This window comes from Rhinatrema bivittatum, chromosome 12, assembly GCF_901001135.1.
Source record: "Rhinatrema bivittatum chromosome 12, aRhiBiv1.1, whole genome shotgun sequence".
NCBI lineage: Eukaryota > Metazoa > Chordata > Amphibia > Gymnophiona > Rhinatrematidae > Rhinatrema > Rhinatrema bivittatum.
In genome coordinates this window covers 64,693,756-64,705,706 of record NC_042626.1, presented here as the reverse complement: position 1 = coordinate 64,705,706, position 11,951 = coordinate 64,693,756, and the positions used below count along the sequence as shown (strand labels likewise).

Below are 11,951 nucleotides of genomic sequence, written 5' to 3'. Positions count from 1 at the left end.
ACAGTGGGGGGTGTTAGAGAAAGGCATTGATGATGGGGGATTGAAAGAGGAGAGTAAGGCGTGGATGATGTGGGAAAGAAAGGGAAGAGAAAGAGGAGGTGAGAGAGTTGAAGACTGAGAACAGAGAGAGAGGTGAACTCTGGGGGAGGAACGGGTAGGAAAGGGGAAAGAGTGAGGGCGGAAAGGGAAAGGGACAGGAAGGGAAATGAGGATGGTGGGGGGGGGGGGGGGGGAGAGAAAGCTGGGGGGCTCAGGGGGGGGGAAAGGGGAGGGAGAGGTTAGAATGATGAGGGTTGGAGGGTAAGGTGAAGACTGGAGGAGGGAAGGTGGAAAGAGGTGAGGACTATGTGGGAGGGAAAAGGAGAGAAAACAGCATGAGAGGGTGGGGTGGGGAGAGAGGGGATGAGGATGGGAGGGAGAGGGGTGAGGACAGAGCAGGAGGGAAGGGCAGAGAGTGAGGAAAGGCAAGGGCGGTGGAGAAGAGAATGAGAGAGAGGTTAGGATCTTGGGGGAAGGAAGGCAGAAAGAAAGAGGAGAAGACCATGAGGGAGAGAATAGGGAGTGAAAGAACATAAGAAAATGCCATACTGGGTCAGGACAAGGGTCCATCAAGCCCAGCATCCTGTTTCCAACAGTGGCCAATCCAGGCCATAAGAACCTGGCAAGTACCCAAACATTAAACAGATCTCAGGCTACTATTGCTTATTAATTAATAGCAGTTTATGGATTTTCCCTCTAGGATAATACCAAACCTTTTTTAAACCCAGTTACACTCTCTGCTGTAACCACTCCTACAAAAGCCTTCTGGTGTTGACAGGTGCATGAAATGGCCCTCATAGAAAAACTCATACATGCTTCATAGACAAACTTCTTTACAAGAAAATCTGGTCTCAGTGGGAGGATTAAATATGCCCAATTTGCTTGTCTCATGGCGGCGGCGTAAGGTCATAGCTCTATAGAGCATTTGATGTATAATTTTACCTATGGGTTAGGTGCGCCTGCTCTCTGGAATCTAGGAGCGTCTGAAATGTTTGGGGGAAACCTCAGACTAAACAGAGGTGATCAGTTCTAGTTCCATGGCTTGTACAAGAGCAGCTGTGGCGACTGACGTGGGCATTTGCTTGATAAATTTTCTCTCTCAATGATTCTACTATTAATTGTGGTTAAAATAAAGTTTAAAAAATGAGAGAATAGGGAAGGGAAGAGAGGGAGGAGAGGATGTGGGGAAAGGAATGTAAGATGGGCGAGGACAGTGGGGAAGAGAAGGAAAAGTAGAAGTGGAAGAGAGTGGGGTGAGATGGGGAGAGAGGAAGGCGAGCACAGTGGTGTTGAGATGAGGAAAGAAGCACAAAGCGAGAGGGGCAAAGAGGTGAGGAAGGAAAGAGAAAGAAGGACAGTGTGCAGAGGGAAAGGGGACTAGAGAGGTAAGGATGGCGGGTGAAGGAAAGTCTGTATGAAAGGGGAGGACATGGAGGAGGGGGAAGGGAAAGAAAGGGGGAGAATGGTGGGTAAAGGAAAGTGTATATGAGAGGCAAGAATGGTGGAGGAGGGAAGGGGAGAGATGTGGATGGTGGGGAGAGGGAAGTGAAAAAAAGAGGTAAGAGGCGAGTCCAGTAGTGGAGGAAAGGGAAGAGATGTGTATGGTGTTGGGAGGGGAGAGAGAGAAAAATGAGGATGTCAGGGGAAGGAAAGGGAGGGAAGGTACAGACAGTAAGGGAAGAAAGGGGAGGATGGAGAGGGAGGAAGAGAGGCAAGTACAGCAGTGGAGGGAAGGGGAAAACATGGAAGTGGGGAGAGGAGAGGGAGGCAAAACTGGTGGGGGAAGGAATGAGAGTAAGGGATAAATAGAGAGGGAGGAGTGGAAAGTGGGAAAGGGAAGAAAGGGGCAGGAGAGGCAATCACAGGGAAAGGAAAGGTGGAGAGAGGATAGGACTGAAGGGCAGGCCATGGGAGGGAGGCAGCGTGGATGTTGGGGAGAAAAGTGAGGATGGTAAGGAAGGGGAAAGATCTGATTACAGTGGAAAATGGAAGGGGAAAGGGGGAAGCATGGTGTGGGGGTGAGCTAGAGGAGAGAGATGAGCAAGTTGGAGGAGGAAGAGGAGAGACGCACAGAGTGGGGAGAAAAAGAGTGGAAGTGGAGAGAGGCAAGGAATGGCAGAGGAGGGAAGCAGGAGAGCGGGGAGGGTGGTGGGTGAAATAACATGTGAGGGATTCAGATGGGGAGCAAAGTGAGAGGACTAGGCGAGGATGGCAGGAGTTGAAAGAGGAGAGAATGATGTTGGGAAGAGAGGGGAGGTGAGTCCGATGGGGAAAGAAGAGGAAGGATAAGGAATTGAGGACAGTGGGAAGGGGAGGAGAAAGGAAGGGGGAGGGAGAGACAGGAGGGGATAGTTGGGAAGGAGACAGAGTGAGAGATTAGGTTGGCAGGGAGGGAAAGGGAGGTAGGAGTGCAGATGTTTGGGGAGGGAAGGGGATAGAGAGAGATAACGATGGTTAGGGTGGGAAGAGTAGAAAAGGAGGGACCAAGGATATTGGGAAGAGAGTGAAGAAAAAGTAAGATAGAGATAGGCAAAGATAGTAAGGGAAGGAAGGGGGAGAGAGAGAGAGCCAAGAGCAGCATAGGAGGGAACAGGTGAGAGGCAAGCAAGGTGGGGGGGAGGCCGGATGGGAGGGGGGGGGGTGAATATGAGACATAAGGGAGGATGGTGAGGAAAGGAAGGGTAAGAAACAGAGAAGCTAGGATAGTGGGGGTGAAAAAGGAAGAGACAGAAAGATGAACTTGGGGGGGGGGGGTGGGTTGTAAAGAGAGGGAAGCTAGAACTGTGGAGGGAATGGAAGAGAGACAGGCAATAGTGAGGGGAGGGAAGGAGGTGAGGGAGGGAAAGTGATAGAAGTTGGGAGAGGGAAGAGAAGAGAAGAGAAGGATGCTGATGGGGAGAGAAAAGGAAAGAGGAAGGATAGGGTGGTTGGGGAGAGAGAATAAAGGAGAGGGCAGTTGGAGAAAGAACAGGAGAGAGTGAGAACACAATGGTGGGGCAGGGAAGAGAGGCATTACAAATACAAATGAGAGTCCAGCTAGGGAACCCCCACAGGGGCAGCTCAGGACTTCAAGGCAAGCGAGCAAGTCTGCCTGGATCAGCCACCTCCCCTGCAAGTTGGGTCCTTGGGTTCTGGTGGCCATCAGGACTTGGGCTGTGGCTGGAACTTGGAGACACTGGATATGGAGGCAAGGCAGGACTAGAGACTGAGCAGGGTGGGCAGACTGGGACAAGGCAAGGCACCACACACCAGGGACAGGACAAGGACTAGACAGAAGACCCAAAGGACACAGGCTAGGCAGAAGGCCTGAAGAAGTCACAGGGCTAGACAAAACTGAGCTGGAAGGCCCAGAGGCCACAGGGAAAGCAAGGCAGAGTAGGACCAGGGAGAGAGCTGAGTAGACTCAATAAGAAAACATCAGGGATTGCAAGAGGCAGAGCTAAATAGGTCAAGCCCTGCTGAGTCATGAGCCCATGGAAACTTTGACTGGAGTGAGGGCAGGGATAGCTCCATGGGGCCCTCTAATAGCAGGGAGGCTGCACAGCAGGCTGGATCCTAACAGTCCCCCACCCTCAGGCCCTCCTCCATCTGGGTCCCACCAGGCCGGAGAATCTTGGGCATCAAGAGTATGGCCAGGGTGGAGCCGGACACTAGGAGACAGTGTCTGGATGAAAGTCTTTGAAGATCCACTGAGAACAGCTGGGACTGTTGGACTAGAGTCTCTCAGAGGCAAGGCTGCAGGGCTGACTGACAGCCTCCTCCCAGAGCCGCATGGCTGGAGCCACTCAAATCCTGGAGGGGATTGTTCAGAGGAGGATCTGGAACATGGTAGCACTCACATCCTGGAGCGGATTGTTCAGAGGAGGATCTGGAACATGGTAGCACTCACATCCTGGAGCGGATTGTTCAGAGGAGGATCTGGAACATGGTAGCACTCACATCCTGGAGCGGATTGTTCAGAGGAGGATCTGGAACATGGTAGCACTCACATCCTGGAGCGGATTGTTCAGAGGAGGATCTGGAACATGGTAGCACTCACATCCTGGAGCGGATTGTTCAGAGGAGGATCTGGAACATGGTAGCACTCACATCCTGGAGCGGATTGTTCAGAGGAGGATCTGGAACATGGTAGCACTCACATCCTGGAGCGGATTGCTCAGAGGAGGATCTGGAACATGGTAGCACTCACATCCTGGAACGGATTGCTCAGAGGAGGATCTGGAACATGGTAGCACTCACATCCTGGAGCGGATTGTTCAGAGGAGGATCTGGAACATGGTAGCACTCACATCCTGGAGCGGATTGTTCAGAGGAGGATCTGGAACATGGTAGCACTCACATCCTGGAGCGGATTGTTCAGAGGAGGATCTGGAACATGGTAGCACTCACATCCTGGAACGGATTGCTCAGAGGAGGATCTGGAACATGGTAGCACTCACATCCTGGAGCGGATTGTTCAGAGGAGGATCTGGAACATGGTAGCACTCACATCCTGGAGCGGATTGTTCAGAGGAGGATCTGGAACATGGTAGCACTCACATCCTGGAGCGGATTGTTCAGAGGAGGATCTGGAACATGGTAGCACTCACATCCTGGAGCGGATTGTTCAGAGGAGGATCTGGAACATGGTAGCACTCACATCCTGGAGCGGATTGTTCAGAGGAGGATCTGGAACATGGTAGCACTCACATCCTGGAGCGGATTGTTCAGAGGAGGATCTGGAACATGGTAGCACTCACATCCTGGAGCGGATTGTTCAGAGGAGGATCTGGAACATGGTAGCACTCACATCCTGGAGCGGATTGTTCAGAGGAGGATCTGGAACATGGTAGCACTCACATCCTGGAGCGGATTGTTCAGAGGAGGATCTGGAACATGGTAGCACTCACATCCTGGAGCGGATTGTTCAGAGGAGGATCTGGAACATGGTAGCACTCACATCCTGGAGCGGATTGTTCAGAGGAGGATCTGGAACATGGTAGCACTCACATCCTGGAGCGGATTATTCAGAGGAGGATCTGGAACATGGTAGCACTCACATCCTGGAGCGGATTGTTCAGAGGAGGATCTGGCACGTCATTAGATTTCTCTTCAGGTCATGAAGGCAACCTGAGGCCTGCATTCCAGATCCCTCCCAGGTAAAGGCTTTCTCATAGCAGGTGAGTGAGGAGGAAGATCTGGGGTAGAGTGTGTCACTGGATGCTGGGAAAGGATGAAGTCTCTTTTAAAACCTAGGCTCTGGGCAGGTAACTATCCTGGCTGGCCGAGGCAGTGGTGCTTTTCAAGGCATCATGCACATCGCTAGATTTATTTAGACTGAGCAAGGTGACCTAACGTAATTGTGGGAAACATCGAGGCTGCTTTCCTGAGGTTTGAGCTCCAATTAACCTCTAATTAGCTACAGCTGGAGTTTCAGGTCTCGGCACAAAGCTTTCATTATTTATTGGAGATTGGAAAACCCACAGGTAAGTTGAGCTGGATCGTCAAAATCCCCTTGTTTAGACACTGGTTTTAAAGGTAAGTTAACCTTGACTGGAGATGAAAAGCAGATAGCTTAGGTGGGGGGTGTTAACCTGGCAGGAATCAGACTGAGGTCTCTGAGAGGTAAAATACAAGAATTGTCCTTCAAAACAGGTAAACTCAGAGCTTGGTTATAGTACTGTTCCTTTTTAGCTTGATTGCAATGTTCCTTCCCCGCTGGCTTCTGCTGATAGATATTTCTTTCAGAAGGAAACGAAACAGCTTTTGCATTTGCTCATGACGTTTTTCTGTTTCAGTGTCTGGTGCTGCGTACTAACTATAGTGGGATCTAGAGGGATTTCTGTGAGCTCATACTAAATGAAACCAAGGTGGGAACAGACTCTACTTGCAAGGTTTTTCCCCTGTTTTTAATTGCAATGGATAAACAGGAGTCCTAACTTTACCTCCTGACAGGAGCATTCCTCTTTCACTGTCTCCTAAGGAGAGAGGTTACTTCTAAAGGAACCCCAAATGATTGTAAATCAGGTTCAGCAGAATCTAGTCTAAACAGAACTAACTGGCTTGGCTTTTACCTTCTCATTATGGGAAAAGGAGACATCAGAAGGTTTTAACACAGATGACTGCTTAGCTTGAAAGTTATGAGGACCTACCTCTTCAGAAGTCTGTTTAGTAACAGCACACTGAAAAGAGTTTTACTTCAAAGCAGCTGTCTTCTGCATAGCATTTTTCACTTCTCCAAAAGGGGGTTTCAGGATTAGAAGACCACGGTGACAACATACTTGCCCATTCAAACGGTGGGCTTCTGCATTGGCAACCCCTGCAGTCCTGGTAGCAAGGGATGTAAGGCAGTACTCTAGTAATTGGAGCAATAGGTATTTGGTCAGAAACTAATTTCTGCACCTTGCAATCAAGACAAGTCCAGTGATTCACATATTTGCACCCCTTGCACTGCCATATGGCAGGATTGTGAGACTTTTATACCTGCAATGCTTTGCAAACCTAGTATAGAACTAGAAAAACTTTCCCTGGGCTTTGTCCTGGACCCACTCCCGTGGGGATGGTATGGCCTTCTTATTCTTGTCACAATTGAGAGTTCAGCTGGGGAGGGGAAGCTCATAACTTCCCTTCAACTCTGCAGGGGTCGTGGCCTGATGCTTTCCCACTATAATGGGCCGGTGATGCAATTCAATACCTGGGGGTGCAACTCCCATCGGACCCAGAACGCATATATCAGGCGAACATTCCCCGATTAATCCAAATGACAGTTTGGCAGGTTGGAGACATCTTCCCCTCTCCCTTACTGGTAGGGTGAACCTTGTTAAAAGGATCCTTTACCTGCTATTAAGTTCACTTAGAGAATAGCCACTGCCATTAGCAATGGTAGCATGGAATAGACTTAGTTTTTGGGTACTTGCCAGGTTCTTATGGCCTGTATTGGCCACTGTTGGAAACAGGATGCTGGGCTTGATGGACCCTTGGTCTGACCCAGTATGGCATTTTCTTATGTTCTTATAACTTCAAGCCAAGAGAGGAGATCTTCAGCTTGCACTAGCCACCTCCCCCATAGGTTAAGCCCTTGGGTTCTGGTGGCCGGTAGAGGTACAGGCTGGAACTTGGAGGCAGGGCAAGGCTGATGCCTGAGACGGGCATATAAAGGAACAGGCTGGGCAAGACACCAGATACTAGAGACAGGGCTAGGCAAAACAGAGTAGGACCTGGCAAGGAGCCAAGTAGACTGACAAGGCATCAGTTAATGCAAACGGCAGGGCTAAATAAGCCAAGCCCTGCTGAGTCATTTATTTAGAAAGTTTATATACTGTCGTTCCATATGTAGATCACAACTGTTTACTCTACCAACAAACAAACATAGACAGACTGGGAAACACAAAATTGCTAATAGATGGTCTACCCCCTATGTTGTTGAGTTAAAACTGAACAACCTGCCTGTTTACCAGGTAATTCCAGAACGGGGTGAAGGACCATTAAAAATGGTACATAGAAACCATCTCCTGCCCATTGGACAATTGATATTTCCCCTAGAGGAAACCCCAAGCTATATCTGAACTCCTTTCACCTTGACCAAGAAGGGGAACAATAAGATCTGATACCCAACCTCAATTTGACAGGAATCCCCATTGCGAACTGGTAGGGACCCCTGAGTGTGAGGAGTCAGAAGGAGAGTCATGTGGGGGACATATGAGGTTCACCTGGGAGCCACATTGAAGAGACTGTACCCCTAACCAACAGGTACATGATGGGGACTTAGTAAGACTGTTCTTGGGGATGGAAATGCAGGAGAAGAAAATCCAAGAAGCCTCCCAGAGTAATGATAGGACTGAGGGTGGTACAGATGGCAAGAGAAGGATGGACAACCTAAAACAAGAGAGGGAAAGAGGTGCCACAGATGAGATTCATCCCCAGAGAGAATCAGAAACTACAGAGGCTGAGGAATTGGCAGGGAGGCTGCATAGCAGCCTGGATCCTAACAGGTTGGTGGGGGGGAGAGAAGGGCTGAGAGAGGACCATGGAGGAAGGAAGGGAAGAGAGAGAGCTGAGGATGGTGATGGAGGAAACTGGTGAAATACAAATATGTTGGGAGGGGAGAGAGAGCTAAGGGCGGTGGGGGAGGGAAGGTGTTAGAAAGGAAGGGGTCATGACGGAGGAGAAGGGAAAATGAGAGAGATAAGGGAGGATGGTGGGGGAAAAAAGAGCGAGGGAGGGAGCAAGTGGGGAGAGGATGGAAGGTGAGGGCAGTGGTGAAAAGAAGGGGGGAGAGGTGAAAATGATGTGGTCTGGAACAGGGAGAAAGGGGGAGGATGGTGAGTGAGAGGGAAAAGAGAAGAGTATGCTGGTGTAAGGAAGGTGGAGAGAGAGAATTTAAAATGGTGGGGGGGGGGAGAGAGACGCTAGGATGTTGTGGGAGGGAAGGGGGAAAGAGGATGATGGGGCAAAGAGGGTGTAAGTTGGAAGCGTCAAAAATGATGCATGGGCTGTGGTGAAAACAGTAGAAAGAAGATGGTGGTGGATGGAAGGAGATTAGGCATGGTTATGGTGGTAGGAAAGAGAGAGGGGCCAGGACAGTGGGGGAAGTAAGAAAAGAGAGGCGAGGGGAGAAAATTGAGGGAGGGAAGAGAGATGAGAGAGGGGGTATTGAGAAGCTAGGAAGTTGGGAGGGAGCAAGATGGGAGAGGGAAGGAGAATGAAGAGAGAGGAAGTGAGGGATGAGGAGGAGTGTAGGACAGTAGGATAGAGAAGGGGAGGCAAGGATGGTGATGGATGGAAGGGTAGAGAGTTGCACTAACAGTGGGAAAGGGGATTAAGAGGTGAGGATAATGTGGGAAAAAGCGCAGACTCTGGAGGAGAAAGGGAGTGAAAGAGGCAAGGATGTTTTTTGGAGGGAGGGGGAGAGAGGCAAGGATGGTTGAGAAGGACAGAGAGGGGTGGATGGGGGAGCGAGACAGACAAGGACAGTGGGTGAGTGAAGGGGAAACAGGAAGGCAATGATTGTGGGGTAGGGAAGGTGAAGAGAGCTAAGACGTTGGGGAGGAGAAATGGAGAGATGCAGGATATGAGGGAGGTGGGAGAGAGTATGGAGATTTAGGGCGGTCCTGGTAGTGGCCCTAGATACCAAAAGGCATTTGATAGGAAAGGCCAACTTAGTCTGTCTAGAATGCTCGATAATGTGGGATTCCCAGGGGAATTCAGGTCCTGGATTAGGGACAGAGGGGGAGGATAGAAACATAGCAATGACAGCAGAAGACGACCAGTCTGCCCAGCAAGCTTTCACACTTTTTTTCTCATACTAATGTTACTCTTGGCCCTTAGTAACCTTTTGGTTCTATTTCCCTTCCACCCCCACCATTAATGTAGAGAGCAGTGCTGGAACTGTATCTAAGTGAAATAGCTTAATTAGTTAGGGGTGTTAACAGCTGCAATAAGCAAGCTACACCCATGCTTATTTGTTTACCCAGACTCTGTAATTCAGTCCTTATTGGTTGTTGTCTGTATAGATCCCCTTTTCTTCATTCCTCCCCCCCTGCCACTGAAGCAGAGAGCTATTCTGGATATGCATTGAAAGTGAAGTATCAGGCTTATTTGGTTTGGGGTAGGAACCGCCGTAACAAGCAAGCTACTCCCCACTTTTTTGTGAATGCAAATCCTTTTTTCCACATTTCCTCTTGCCGTTGAAGCTTAGAGCAATGTTGGAGTCGCATTAACCGTGTGTATGTTTATTGAATAAGGGTATTATCTCCAGGCAGTAGCCGTCGCCGTCATTCCCACGAGCCACCCACTCTTCATTCACGTCCTCTAGACTTTATGGATCCACAGTGTTTATCCCACACCCCTTTTGAAGTCCTTCACAGTTCTGGTCTTCACCACTTCCTCCGGAAGGGCATTCCAGGCATCCACCACCCTCTCCATGAAGAAATACTTCCTGACATTAGTTCTGAGTCTTCCTCCCCAGAATTTTAAATCATGACCCCTGGTTCTGCTGATGGTAAAGAAGGGGGAGGGTTGGAGGGGAGAGAGGTGGGGATGGTGGAAGAAGTTGAAGTGTGGCCCAACTGGAAGTGTTGGGAACACAGCAGAACTCTCGTGTGTTTTGGGGAAAAATGAGAGATTGAAGAGGACAGTGGGAAGAGACAGGTGAGTAGGGCGCACATTGAAGGGGGTGAAAGAAAGATGTGGCTTTTGGTGAAAGGGGAGAGATGGCAAGGATGGGTGGGAAGGGGAGATAAAGAAGTGAGGCCAGGATTGTGGGGACAGATAGAGCAAGAGACATGATGTGGGGGTGGGAAGGGGGGCATAGAGAAAGATGAAGGGAAAGAGGTGAGGATGGTGGGGAGAAATAGAGAGGAGGGTATTGTGGGGGAGGGAAGACAAAGGAGGCAAAGATGTTTGGGGGGGGAGAGGACAATGGCGAGGGAGAGAATGCTAGAAATGGTTGGGGAGGAGAGAAAAGGATGTGAGGACAGGGGAAGGATAGGTAAAGAGCATGGAGAGGAGCAATAAGAATGGTGGAAATTGAGAGATATATGGTGGGGAATGAAGGACTGGCAAGGATGGTAGGGAAGGCAGAGAAAGGTGAGTGTGGGAAAGGGGAGAGAGAGCAAAGATGGGGAGGGAAGTGGAGAGAAACAGATGGGGAAAGGAAGAGGTGGGAGAGAGAGGCATATCTTGTAGCAGAGGGGAGAGGTGAGGAATCACTTTATATGGGGACTTAAATGCATTTACAGCAAAATCTAGTTTTCATTTCCAACCAGGGGAACTAATACATATTTGAGGTTCTACAGGAAACAAAATGCACTGTAGAATCTTTATGGCTATAAATTCCATGTGAGAAGGGGAATGGAATAACAGTAGGGGTGTAGATGTGTAACGGGAAAATGTTTGATTTTGTGGGGACCCTAATCTGTTTCTTTAGATTCAAAACAAAACTAGTTTTGATTTTTCGTTTGCCATTAAAGTAAATGGGAAAGCATTATAAGTAACTTACAGCTTATATTGGGCTCCAGACTAGGGATTTTCTAATTTTAATTGTGGGAAGAAATCATCAGAAAAGGGAAAGAACTCAAAGGTACCTAGAAAGACTGAGGCACCAAAAGTGGCATAAATAGACAACGGGGACAAGTATTGGAAGGATTTTACCAAGTCACTATGAGAGGGGCAAAGAAGGAAAAAATGGGAAGAATGCCACAAGGCTTTAAAGAGGACACAGCAAGAGTGACATGAGCTTTTTTTTTAGCATGTTAAGATGCAAACTGGCACCCAATAGGTATTAGCATCCTAAAGCAGGAAAGGTGGCAGAAAAACCTCCAAGAAGGAAAGGCACTGATAAAGGGGCCAAGCAGCACAAAAAGTGGTTTCAAGACTCCAAAGCACCATGAGAGGTGCAAAGCAACCTCCCACCCCTGTCCCCCTTGAGCAAGGGACAGGGGCAAAGAACTCCAAGGTGTAAGGTCTGAGCATGGAAGCAAAGTTTTGAGTGGCAGAGTAGAATATAGATTCTTGAAGAATGGGATTTCCAAATGTAAAGGCTATCACATTTAGCATGTGGAATTAGTTTCTCTAATGATTATGGTGCTCTCTTCCTGGAAAGTGGTGAGGACTACTTTATTTAGAAACCATTTCCAATCTCATCATGTAGCTGCCCTCAGCCTGTTCTATTTCCTGATTTTGTTTTCTAGTTTTGCATGAAATCCCTGGCACTTATGTTTCTGATTATTTGCTCTGTTCTCCAGTTAGAAATTGTTTAACCTATCCTCTCTTCTCTAACAGCTCAAGTTCCACATTCCCTGTTATAATGTAACAAGCCGTAAAGCCCGTTAAAACGGGCTACATCCCTCTGTCTCTCACCTCCCCCTCATTCTCTCTCCCCTCACTCTTCACCACCCCCTCCCCCACTCCTCCCCACCCTCCCTCTCCTCTCA

General features: G+C 49.0%; 1 protein-coding gene across 1 annotated transcript in view; it reads left to right on the top strand.

Moving 5' to 3' along the window:
* The first annotated feature begins 5,483 nt into the window (after positions 1 to 5,483).
* LOC115074071 (autophagy-related protein 16-like) overlaps positions 5,484 to 11,951 on the top strand; it is an 83,042-nt gene continuing 76,574 nt past the window's right edge. The window contains exon 1 of the mRNA XM_029573185.1: positions 5,484 to 5,504. The gene's annotated coding sequence lies outside the window, so the exon portion shown is untranslated. The remainder of the gene's footprint in view (positions 5,505 to 11,951) is intronic.